This window comes from Thermobia domestica, chromosome 4 (genome assembly GCF_964235325.1).
Source record: "Thermobia domestica chromosome 4, izTheDome1.hap1.1, whole genome shotgun sequence".
Classification (NCBI taxonomy): Eukaryota; Metazoa; Arthropoda; class Insecta; order Zygentoma; family Lepismatidae; genus Thermobia; species Thermobia domestica.
In genome coordinates, this window is record NC_137457.1 from 215,081,387 (window position 1) to 215,092,974 (window position 11,588).

Here is an 11,588-nt window from a genome sequence, read left to right on the forward strand (position 1 = left end):
ATAATAATAATAATAATAATAATAATAATAATAATAATAATAATAATATTCTTACCTATTTTACGACGCTTATTTGCAGAAGTATGGTTTTCTGTGCTTGTCTCTTCCTCTTTCAATATTTCATCTCAATCATCATATTCGTTGTTATTCGGCAGCAGGTACTCTTCATCTGAAGAAATATCAAGGCATTCAGCGTCAGACTCGGCCTCACTTATGTCATTGAAATTTGCAAGCATTTCATCCAGTGCCATCAGTTTCTTGCTCATAAGGAGTGTTTGAAATACCACATCAGTCCGAAAATAATGAGATTCTCCTAATCAACAGACTTTCTAAAGTATTACTAACTCCAACTAAACTGACAAAATTGCTGAGAAGCTAGTCTTGAAAACGATGTAGAATGGGAGAGTATTATAAGAAAGAAAGATCGTAAAATAAAGACGCTAGCCAGCAGTGTTGCTACAATGCAACAAAATATCACTAACAAAAGAGTTGGGTCAAAATTGACCCACGCCGCCGTTCTAGTATAATTGTTTGTTATTTCAAAAGGCAAAGTGTGGATAAGGGTGATACTTAGTACAAATATTCCTTCATGAGAACGAATAAAAGTCACAAAAATTCGATCCGATTCGTAAGAAAATAGAAAAGTTCTTAAAATGTAAAGTTTGAAATGGGTCAAAAATGACCCAGCAGCCGTTCTAGTGTTAAGAGGTTCAAGGTTTGAAGTGAACGAGGTCTTGTAAGATATGTTTCATAGTATTCACATCATCAAATATTTTCCGAGATGAACAGTTCCTTTATGCGCGGAACAGCTCAGTATAGGTAACGTCAGATAAATATGGTTGATGAGGTAATACTTCACTGCCAACTTACTCATTTTCAGGGTTTGATGACAAATGGATTTAAGGCAATAAAAGAAATATGCTTGGCCGGGCGTTTCGACTACAATTTCCGCTCATATATGTACAATTGTTCATAGTAGAATGTAGAAAACAAGACTTTCCAAAAATCATTCCATGGACAGCACTACCCTCTTAAAATTATGCTATTGGGGAATATCTCGAGTTTGTTAATTTGTGGTCCTTTAGCAATATAATAAACAATCATCTGAAGCCCTACATTTCTGAACATCATTTACTTACCTCTGTCCTCACAAAGTGAAGGAAAAACTGATCGTTTTTAGAGATATAAAGTACTTAAACACAGATAGTGATTAACTGCTCTAATTGATTTGGAACTCAGCACTCGGGCTTAGTGTGAAATCCAGCTGTTTCAGGCATCATCGAGCGCTTTTCTCTGGGTATCCATAAGTTTACAGATAAATAAAAGATTGAAATACATTTTGCCGAACAATAGTTGCCATCGAGATTGTGGTTGATCTTCATAGCTTTCGTGACAATTCGTAAAATGTTGAAAGTTATCGCTATGGTCAACTGCATTTGCAGAACATTGCAGAACATTGCAGCATTATGTTTCATTCTTATCGAACTTGGAAAGGAAACAATCTAATTTGTTCTTTATAGATGCTTATTTGGCGTACATGCAACTTTATATCTAAAATACTTCTTGTTTAGAATCGTTGCTTGTCTTTGACGTGACACTCCACTCATTACGTGACTTTAAGTTTAGGCCCTATGCACTGGGACTGCCACTTGTCAGGTCGTTTCTCTGTTGAAAGGTGACGTGTCAGAAACGTATAAAACTTTTGTCAAGCTCAATAACAGGAACCTAATTCTGTATAGAAACGGAAATATAAAACTAAGGACCAGCTTTAGAAGCACGTGTTTTACTTAGATTATTGTACTGATATAACAAAAGATATATCTATACACATTAGGTTATGTAATAAATTTATTATGTTTATCTTTCTTAACATCATGGCTATATATTATGTTTTTAGTGTACATGTTCCCGAGTTGCTAGTACATCATATCAGATATGAACTTTAGGAACTGCTGCTTTTCTACTTTCAACAAGGTGACCAGACGTCCCGTATTAGCCGGGACAGTCACTCTTTCTCAACCGCTGTCCCGTTTTTTATTTCTGATTCTCAAACGGGACGCCTAAATGTCCCGTTTCTAAGCAAAAGTGACCCAGGTGTCCCGTAATTAGTATATTATTCAAAATATAAATGGCCAATGCAAATTCTACACTCTTTCGTACCAACACTCATTGGGAAGGTTCAGCTGTGTCTGGAACTTCTGAATGTTCCAAGCATGGCTTTACTTCATCAGCCATCAACTTTCCATTCCGCAGTAGACAAAATACAAGGTCAAACATTTACAGTTTTTGAGGTAATTTTTGTTTTATATGATTTAAAGAAAAATTTAGCTTCAAAATCTCAAGATTGCTTGATTTCGGTAGCTGCGAGGAAAACTCTTGAGAATTTGGATAGGGGAAATTTTATTTCTGAAGGAGCTAAGATTCGCCAGTATGTTCACACTTTCTATCAAACTGCAGTGGAATATTTACATAAGTGAATAAAAGCCCATGAAACTTTTGAAGCAATTTAGTTAGATTACGCTTTAAGGTGTACCATGTTGGCAGGATATACAAAAACTGTAGACTTTATTCAGGAAAATAGTCCTTTCGTTCAGAATGATGCTACTGCTCTTTACGACGACTGCATGTATTTAAAAGAATACTTGACACCAGAATTATTGACTAAGTGGAACTCAAATAGAGTATGTCCTCACAAGTTCTGGTAGAAGTATTTTCCCATTTCTGTTCTAACGTACCGTACTCAAATCTTCTAAAAGTTGTGGAGTTCCTTCTCTGTTTACCCGGGACTAATGATCCAACTGAACGTGTATTCTTGCACATGAATGTTTGTGCCCCTCCCCAAAAATACAAGTGAAAGTTACGATAGATGATATAGTAAAGAATAACGGATGTTCAATAATTAGGTAAGTAGTTTATTAGTAGTTGAAAGTACTGTTGCATAGTACTTAAGTTAGAAACGATACTCGTACTTGTGTATTTTATAATTGAAATCACTAATGAGTCCCAAAATGCAACCTGGAAGTCAGATATTTACCCCCCGTCGCCGATTCGTATGCGTCCCGTTTTTGCAAGTAAAAATTCTGGTCACCTTGACTTTCAAGGGTTTTCCTAACGGAGAAATACTACAAACAGATCTATCTAAAACTACCAAATAAGACTATGTATTTGGTGCATTGCTGTGTAAGTGTAGGCATTGAATCTACTTGGTTGTTATAAGTACTTACGAATAATTTTGTCAATAATTTGGTATGATAAGAGATCATACTTCTAGCTATTAAATCGCACTGTATTTAGTACCAGGAAATTATCTCGTTATTAGCCACAAATGTTTAGCATTATTATCATAATTTGATTAAATTACGAGAAAACTAATACGAACCGTAATCACTACGTACCAAAAACTATTAATCATTGCTAGTGAGGGAATCCAAACAGGATTTAAAACAATATTCTAGTTTTAGAAACTACTCCTTAAGCTTGTTTTAACAATCATGATCGTCTATTGTTTAACTTTTTCTTTTCAAAGTGTCGAATACATGAGATTTCTTTCTACATTATTTCTTTCCAAGTAGTTCTTAAAAAAACAATGACGGATTTTGCCTCATGAAAGTATTTCCGGGTCATATGTCTATAACAAAGATTTGAGTATCTGGTGCAACAGTACCTGCTAAAGGAAAATGAAAGAACAAAACTCGTTGAGAGAAAATTGAAAGATGAAAGTGTATATATACAGGGTGAGTCAAAAGTCCTTTGACACCTGCATAAGTTTGAAAATCGACGCGAAAACTAAACAGTGAAGATGGGAACAGAGGTTTGATGAGGGGCCGCAACTTTTAGAGTGTGGGGCATTCATGACCGCCATCATGAAATCCTCCATTTTGGATTCAAGTCAATTTTTTTTAAATGGGAAGGGGGTGTATGACACACCAAATTACACTAGCTTGAGCTCGGGAATTTAGTGGTGTAATTTGTTTTTTCCTATCTTGTACAGTTTAGAAGTTATTAATGTTCAAAGCTGGGAAATTTCCCACCTTTGAACATTAATAACTTCTAAACTGTACAAGATAGAAAAAACAAATTACACCACTAAATTTCCAAGCTCAAGCTAGTGTTACTTGATGTGTCGCATACCCCCCTTCCCATTTAAAAAAATGACTTGAATCCAAAATGCCAGATTTCAAGATGGCGGCCATGAATGGCATACACTCCAAAAGTTGCGGCCTCTCGTCAAACCTCTGTTCTTATCAACACTTTTTACTTTTCCCGTCGATTTTCAAACTTATGCAGGTGTCCAAATACTTTTGACTCACCATATATATACATTTTCAGGGACTAAGAACAAATGGATATCAATGCGTATTTCCGTTCTAAGTTTCTTGCAATATTTATCATACATTTATTTAATCTTGATAAAGGAATATTCTAAATCTTAGGGGTACCAGTATCAGAAAGTAATGTCGGATGCAACGCTATTTGTATTTAACGAAGTCTACCTTTTATTTCTAGTACAAAACTGAAGGAAGTTTAATTTTTTTAAGGTTAACCCTACGCTGCTCTGCACATCTAGCAAACGCATTAATAAGTTCTATAACAAAGGATAAGGAATATTGAATTTTGTCCGAATTTAGTCTGACATTTCTTTCGCCAGTCTTGCATGTACACAACCAATTCTTGCCTGGTCACTACGAATAAGGAAGCTATTTCTACTAACAACTTGACCCATAAGTTCAATTTTATTTTGCTACCGTAAAGTACTAACCAGTAGTGCTTCGAAGCATTATGCATAATGATTATATATTACAGCACTTGTGTTTGCGACGATCCTGATCTACGTGACTTGGTATACAATAATTTTAAGTAGGTACCAACATTGGTGTACGCGATGTGTATCATGATTTGGCGATAGCATGTTTGTCTATTATGATAATTTTGCCTGTTATTTGATCTTATGGAAACAATCCAAACTATTGATTAAGGAAGTAGAACTTACGTTCGACAAATCATGAAACACAGGTTACTGCAATCACAATGGCTAACAAGTAACCCGTGCGAGGTCGAAGTCGACTATGTTGGCCAAGCTTAGCAGTGAAGTGAAGAATATCAAGAAACGAACGTAAACAAAATTTATTGTGCTTCTGTTCATAAAGACAGGCGCAGTGGTCAAAAACCTGATTGATCAGAATAATGCAGAACAATATGTTTCAAGTCTAAAATTTGTAGTGCATTTGTAAACAGGGAAAAGGATGGAAAACAAAAATACGCACCAGGAGGAAGTATAGCTTTATTAGCGGGTAGGCTTGTCATGGCCGTCGTCTTGAAATCGGCCATATTGTGTCTCCCTGGATTGTTTTAAATAGGAAGGATGTTAGGAAATGTAACAAATATACTGAAATTTAAGAGAAATACCTACCTTCTTTCTTATTTAAAACAATCGGGGAGATGCAAGATGATAAAGTTCAATATGGCGGGCAAGACTAGGTTACACTTCAATAGATGTTTCCATTCTCCTGATATATGTTAATATGGTTTGCTTTCCCATTCCTTTACTCGTTTTAAAAAATACATTGGAATTTTCAGACTTGAAACATATTTTTCTCCCTTATTCTAGTAAATCAGACTTTTGGCCACTGCACCCGCCTTTATGGACGAAAACACTTCAAATTTAGCTCACACTCGTTTCTTGACATTTCCCCACTTCGCTGCCAGGTTTTGTCAGCAAAGTCGATTTCAACCTCGCCAGATATACATGAATGCTTTTGCAGAAAAAGACTTAGAAAAGATAGTAGAAGTTCCTTCAACTTCTGTAAACTTGTTTTTCGGTACAGGTACAGATGTTCGTAAGTATGGCATCCGTTCATCGACAGGATGGAGAGGATATGAGAACTAAATCAGTCTAATCAATAGTTCAGTGGAAGGGGCAATAATATTACGAAACACACGCTTAAGAGGAACCGTTTGTAAATGCGAATTATGCATGTTATATATAAATGCAAACATAAAAATATGAAACAATACATCAAAGAAAAATGTCATAGTTTAGAATTAATAACATGGATTTGAATTGTATTTAAAGACGTGAATGGCAGCATCTGCTAAGACAAATAATCGGATCTAATAGATAAGGCAACAGACTACCAATCTAAAGAGCAGCAATTCAAGTTCATACAAGGAACATCACATTTTTCAAAATAAATCTTTTGTGGTACCTGATAAGCGGTGATAAAGGTTATAATATTTTATGGTAAAATAAGTCAGGCATGCAGTTATTGTAGACAATACAATTGTGAGCATTAAAATTAGGTTTATACAATCACGAATGCGGTAGTATTTAATTTATCCTCTGGTCGTGTGCAGTCCTGAAAACATTTCGAACCATTGGTCGAAACTTTTTCGTGGTTGGATTCTTTATTTTATGCTTATTTCGTACAGATGCTATATAAAGACGGTACTAACAATTAAATGTGCCTTCTGAAGCATCCTTCCCTAGCAGACACACCAATTGGGGCATGATATCAAGTTTGAAATTGAACGTTTCTCCGAAATTTAAGGGTTCATTTTATATAAAGTAATTGACAGATCGATAAGTGTTTACATAACTGGAAAGTCCATAAGGAGTTGTGTTAATTTCTCAAATTTCGTTTCAAATGTTCCATAAACATAACATAGGCATCACATTTACAGAGGAATACACGGTTAGCTTAGCTTAAAGTGAAATTAAAATTGTTGTCAAGCATGAGATAAATATAGAGTAGGCCTTTATTCATTCTGTATTGATTTTCTGGGGAAGACAACTTTCAGTTTTCACGAATAAATTCTACTGAAACCCACAATAAAATGCTTGCAAGGATTATTTTAGCAAGAGCAAGAAAAAATTTAGGACTGAATCTCACTCATCGAATACGTTACTACATTTGTAATGTGTTCGACTGGCACAATCTGTTTGTTCATTTCAAATATTTAAGCTTTGGGCATGTTCCCTCTAAGTAATATATTATAAAGGGTCATATATTTTAGTTCGGGTGAGAAGTTACATCACCTCCATATGATGATAATTCTAAACTTAAACTCCGGAAAGGTTTATGACAGGTATTTTCCTGAAAGAGGAGCTGAAAACCAAAAAGTTACGTTTTTGTTTCAAAGCAAAGAAATGAGCTAGTTCCCAACATTTTTCTTTCGTCTTTTCTTGTAGATGTAATAACACATCTGTACATATACTTACTGCCTGAAACAAGTTTAAATGGTAATTTAAATATATTCTTGGCTACATCTACAGTAGTATGAAATGAAAAATAGAAGTGAGCTTGGGTTAAATTAGAAATAAGAAAAGAAGAGCAAGCTTATAATAGAATCAAACCCTCAGTTTCAATTTCTTTCGATTCTACAAAGTTATCACAATTCCATAAATTAAATTCTGGGTCCCAAAATTTTATACATTCACACATGTTGTTATTATTGATATTTAATGTTTCAAAGTATGATTCAAGGGGGGCATGACTCTAAAGATGTTGCACAGTTTTTATTTCACTGTGTCCATTTTTCTTCGTGCACCCAGTGTTAATATATATGTTTTTAAATTTGAGCCCTTTGATGTATTATGTTCATTCTTCGTTTCATTTTTTGATTTCTTCATCATTCTCGAGTATCAAAGAAAAACTTTAAAAAATTGGACATAAAGGAAATTATTCTTAACAAACGAAATTTTGGCAGCCTTAAATCATATTAAAACATAACTAGAAGAGCTTGAAAGAAAAAGGAAAAAAGCTATCAACACAATTAAAACGGCTGCAATGAAAATTGAATAAAAGCCATAAGTTAATAACTAAAATGTTCTGATTATAATCAAGAAATACACGAATACATGATCTTTAAGTGTTACTGATTGTGTAGTAAATAGTACATTATTTTGAGTTTCAATGTTGTGTAGTACCATCAATAGGGCTTGGTTTTGGGTTTATGTGCGTAAAATAGAACGTGTTTTTTTTAATGGTATCAACAAATAGGTGAAAAACAATGCAATGTGAGAAATTAGTGAATAGATAAAAATATGAAAAAACATAGTAAATAGAAGTCATAAGTGTCCAAATAATGAAAGTAAATAAAAGAATTAATAATAATAACAGTACAAACAAAAGAAAATCTGAGGGCAAAATATAATGACTTAAAGCGGAAAACGATTCGTGAAAATATGTTTTAAAGAGAAATTCATGAAAAGCAGGTAGAGAGCAAAGCTCAGAAATGTGTATAGGAATACCCATATGTGGAAAGTGAAACAGCAGTGAGAAATCAACAAGACAAAGCACAAAAGACAAATATATGAACAATATAGCCAAAGTAATGAACGAAGAAAAATAAATGTATAGAAAGATAAGAAGAAACCAGAAAAATAAGGAAATAAAAGGACCAAAAACCTAAGGAGAAAAGGACGCAAAAGAAAAAAATAACGATAGCAGCAAAAGACTTCGACGAAGCACTTTGATTATTATTATTATTATTATTATTATTATTATTATTATTATTATTATTATTATTATTATTATTATATTGTTCGGGTTTATGGATTGTTGTTTTGAATGGTGGAGAGAATTGTATATTTTTGAAGGAATAAAGTAATCTAAAAGAGAGAAGCGATTGAAAAGAGTAAGAGACAGTAGCGACATGCCTATAATATGTCCGGAAGATACAGGCGATGGCAAGGGGAAGTAAACACTTTAAAATTCGAAACCTAAATCTTCATGTTAATAGACGAACGCGGTAAGTGTTCACGTCACGGTAACCGGAAAATACGTGTGATAGTGATTAAAAATAGTAATTGTTTTTTTTTTCTTCGTTTACTTCTCCAAGAAACTAACTTTTGTCGGGAGAGAATGCGGTTTCAAATCCCGAGTTTCAAGCAAATTTGAACATTTCAATCAATTAGGAACAAGTGCAATATGCATACTTGTAAAAAGTCGTTCTTCATTAAATTTTTGTTTTCTCAATCCGAGGTAGGCCATTAATTGCTATTTGAAAGCTATTTATTTTGCGTTTATATGTCCAATAATTTCGAAATTTGGTTGTGTATTATTCATGTTCAAAAAGCTTGTCCTTCGTAATATTCCATGCCAAGAAACAAATCAACTACCGTGCCAAGTTTAATCTGGATTGGAGAAGCTTATTAGTTTTCCATTTATATGTTGGTTTGAAATATGATAACCTGACACAGTGCCATTTGAAAAAATATAACTTTGTGTTTGTTAGCAACATTGTTAATTTTGTGGTATTGCAGAGGATGTCAAACGTTGTATAATATTTGGATGGTACACAATTTCATAATTTTTGTCCATTAATTTTAAAATTACAATGGTGTATTGAGAGAAATATGCGTGCATATGGATTTCAAAATTATCAAAACTACCCAAAATTTGACCGCAAAAATACTAGAAAATCTTGAGCCTGTACAACATAGTATATAATATACAGGGTGTCCCATATAAAACCAGTACGCTTGACGCACGAGATTCAAGTAACACTTAAACAGCAACAATTAACTAACTAACAATGAATAAATAATAGTAACGATAAACATTTACCTGATTTTAAGAGATGCTGGAAATGGTGGCCAAGGGCATCCAGGTATTACTGACCTCGTTTGATGACGTTAATAGCAACACGCTGTAATTCTGCAGGTGTGATATTCTTAATTTCTCTAGTAATGTTCCGTTGAAGATCGTCTATTGTTTGAGGATTGTCAGCATACACTTAGCATTCCAGTGCGTCCCATAAATAAAAATTACGCGACGTTAAGTCCAGGGACCTTGGGACCAAAGACTTCTATTGACAAGTCTGTTTCCAGGGAACATGTTATTGATGTGTGCCATACTTTGGTTGGATGCGGGGATGGTTTTTCTATTTTGTTGGAACCCTGCATACAGTTTCTCTGCATCTGTTAATTGGGCACAGAAAGAGTCAAGGATCTCTCGATAACTGGTAATGTTTAAGGTATCATTGAAAAATGTGGGTTCGATAATGCGTATGCCGGATAACGCACACCAAACACCTATCTTCTCTGAGTGGAGAGGTTCTTCATGCAGAATATGTGGGTTGTCCTGCGACCAGCATCTGCAATTTTGGGTGTTTACATAGCTTGACAAGTGAAACCAAGCATCATCTGACATGAAACAAAGCAAGGGGTCCAAGTAAACATTAGCAATTAATATTAACAGCAATTTACAATCAAGAACTAATTCTCACATGTCAGTTCTTGTACCACACTCACACGTTAGGCTTTTAATCTAATATCTTTTAGTACAGGCTGACATGATGTAAGACATTCACCAACCTGCTGTCACAAACTTCTTACTTGCTTTGCGGGCTTCTCGTAATGTATTTTCTGTCTATAGTAGGGACGAAATCCGGAAAGTAAAATCGGAAAAATACGGAATTCGGACAATTTTTCCGACATTGCAATCTCTCCAATATCCGGAAAGTGACACTTCCGGTTCCAAAAAAATTCCCGGAATCCGAATTCCGGAAAATTTTCGCCATCCCTAGTCTATAGTTTCAGGGGTACTCACTGTCGGCCGCTTATTACTCTGCACACTCTGAACGGATCCTACAGCCCTCCATTCTTTTACAGGTTTTGAATAGCGCTGGTCGTGGGGAATTTCCTACCAGGAACTTCGAATGAAACATGTCTTTATATTCCTTGATGGGGACTGTCTTTCTTTCCACAATATTAGTTCGCATTTGTAATGCAAACTGCTCCATTTGTGTCACAAATGTTCCTTCTTAGCACATGCACTAATTCAACAGTAACACATTGCAACAACTCAATAATACGAGCTTATCACAACAACCGACGCACAAACACATAGCTGTACTCACCTTTTCGATAAAATGCAGTATAGCCAACTTTCGAAACAGTGTTGTCACCCCACAAACAATATAATTGCAGTGATTAAGCGGAGAGTTTTACGTGGGAAGCGGAGAAGCGTAATGGTTTTATGTGGGAAACCCGTTATTTATACATTAGAACATGTTTTACAACCATGGCAAGATGGTTCCAATAATATGAGTTCGGTTTTTGCTTATAATTCAAATTTAAATGCAACAATTTCGGGAACTATAACCCTGCCCAACATAATATTCGACTTGCTTATGTAACATCACGCAAAATTTTATTAGCAAGTGATCATTCATCTACATATGCCTTTTTGTATTTTATTGCTCATAAATTAATTACTGTAAGCCTGGAGAACTATATTTGCATTTCACGCGTTTATATAGGCAATAATGTTTATCAAATGAAAAGTTTGATCCCCATCGATTTAGTTTTGTGTAAGACAATTGAATCCGAAAATATGATGTACACTTCGACCGCTCATTACGTGGGATCCACGATCCTGCCTAATAGAGATTGGTAAAGGTGAAATCTGAGTGGCGGACATCTATAAATACGAAATTAGAAGAGTCTAAACCTAACATTGTAAACAATGAAATATCTTAGAAATAATAAGTAAAAGGCTAATAGTCATCGCAAGAAACAAACCTCATTACTAAGAAGTAATTTCGAAGAATATCGTCTTCATCGTCAGCTCAGGCACACTTCA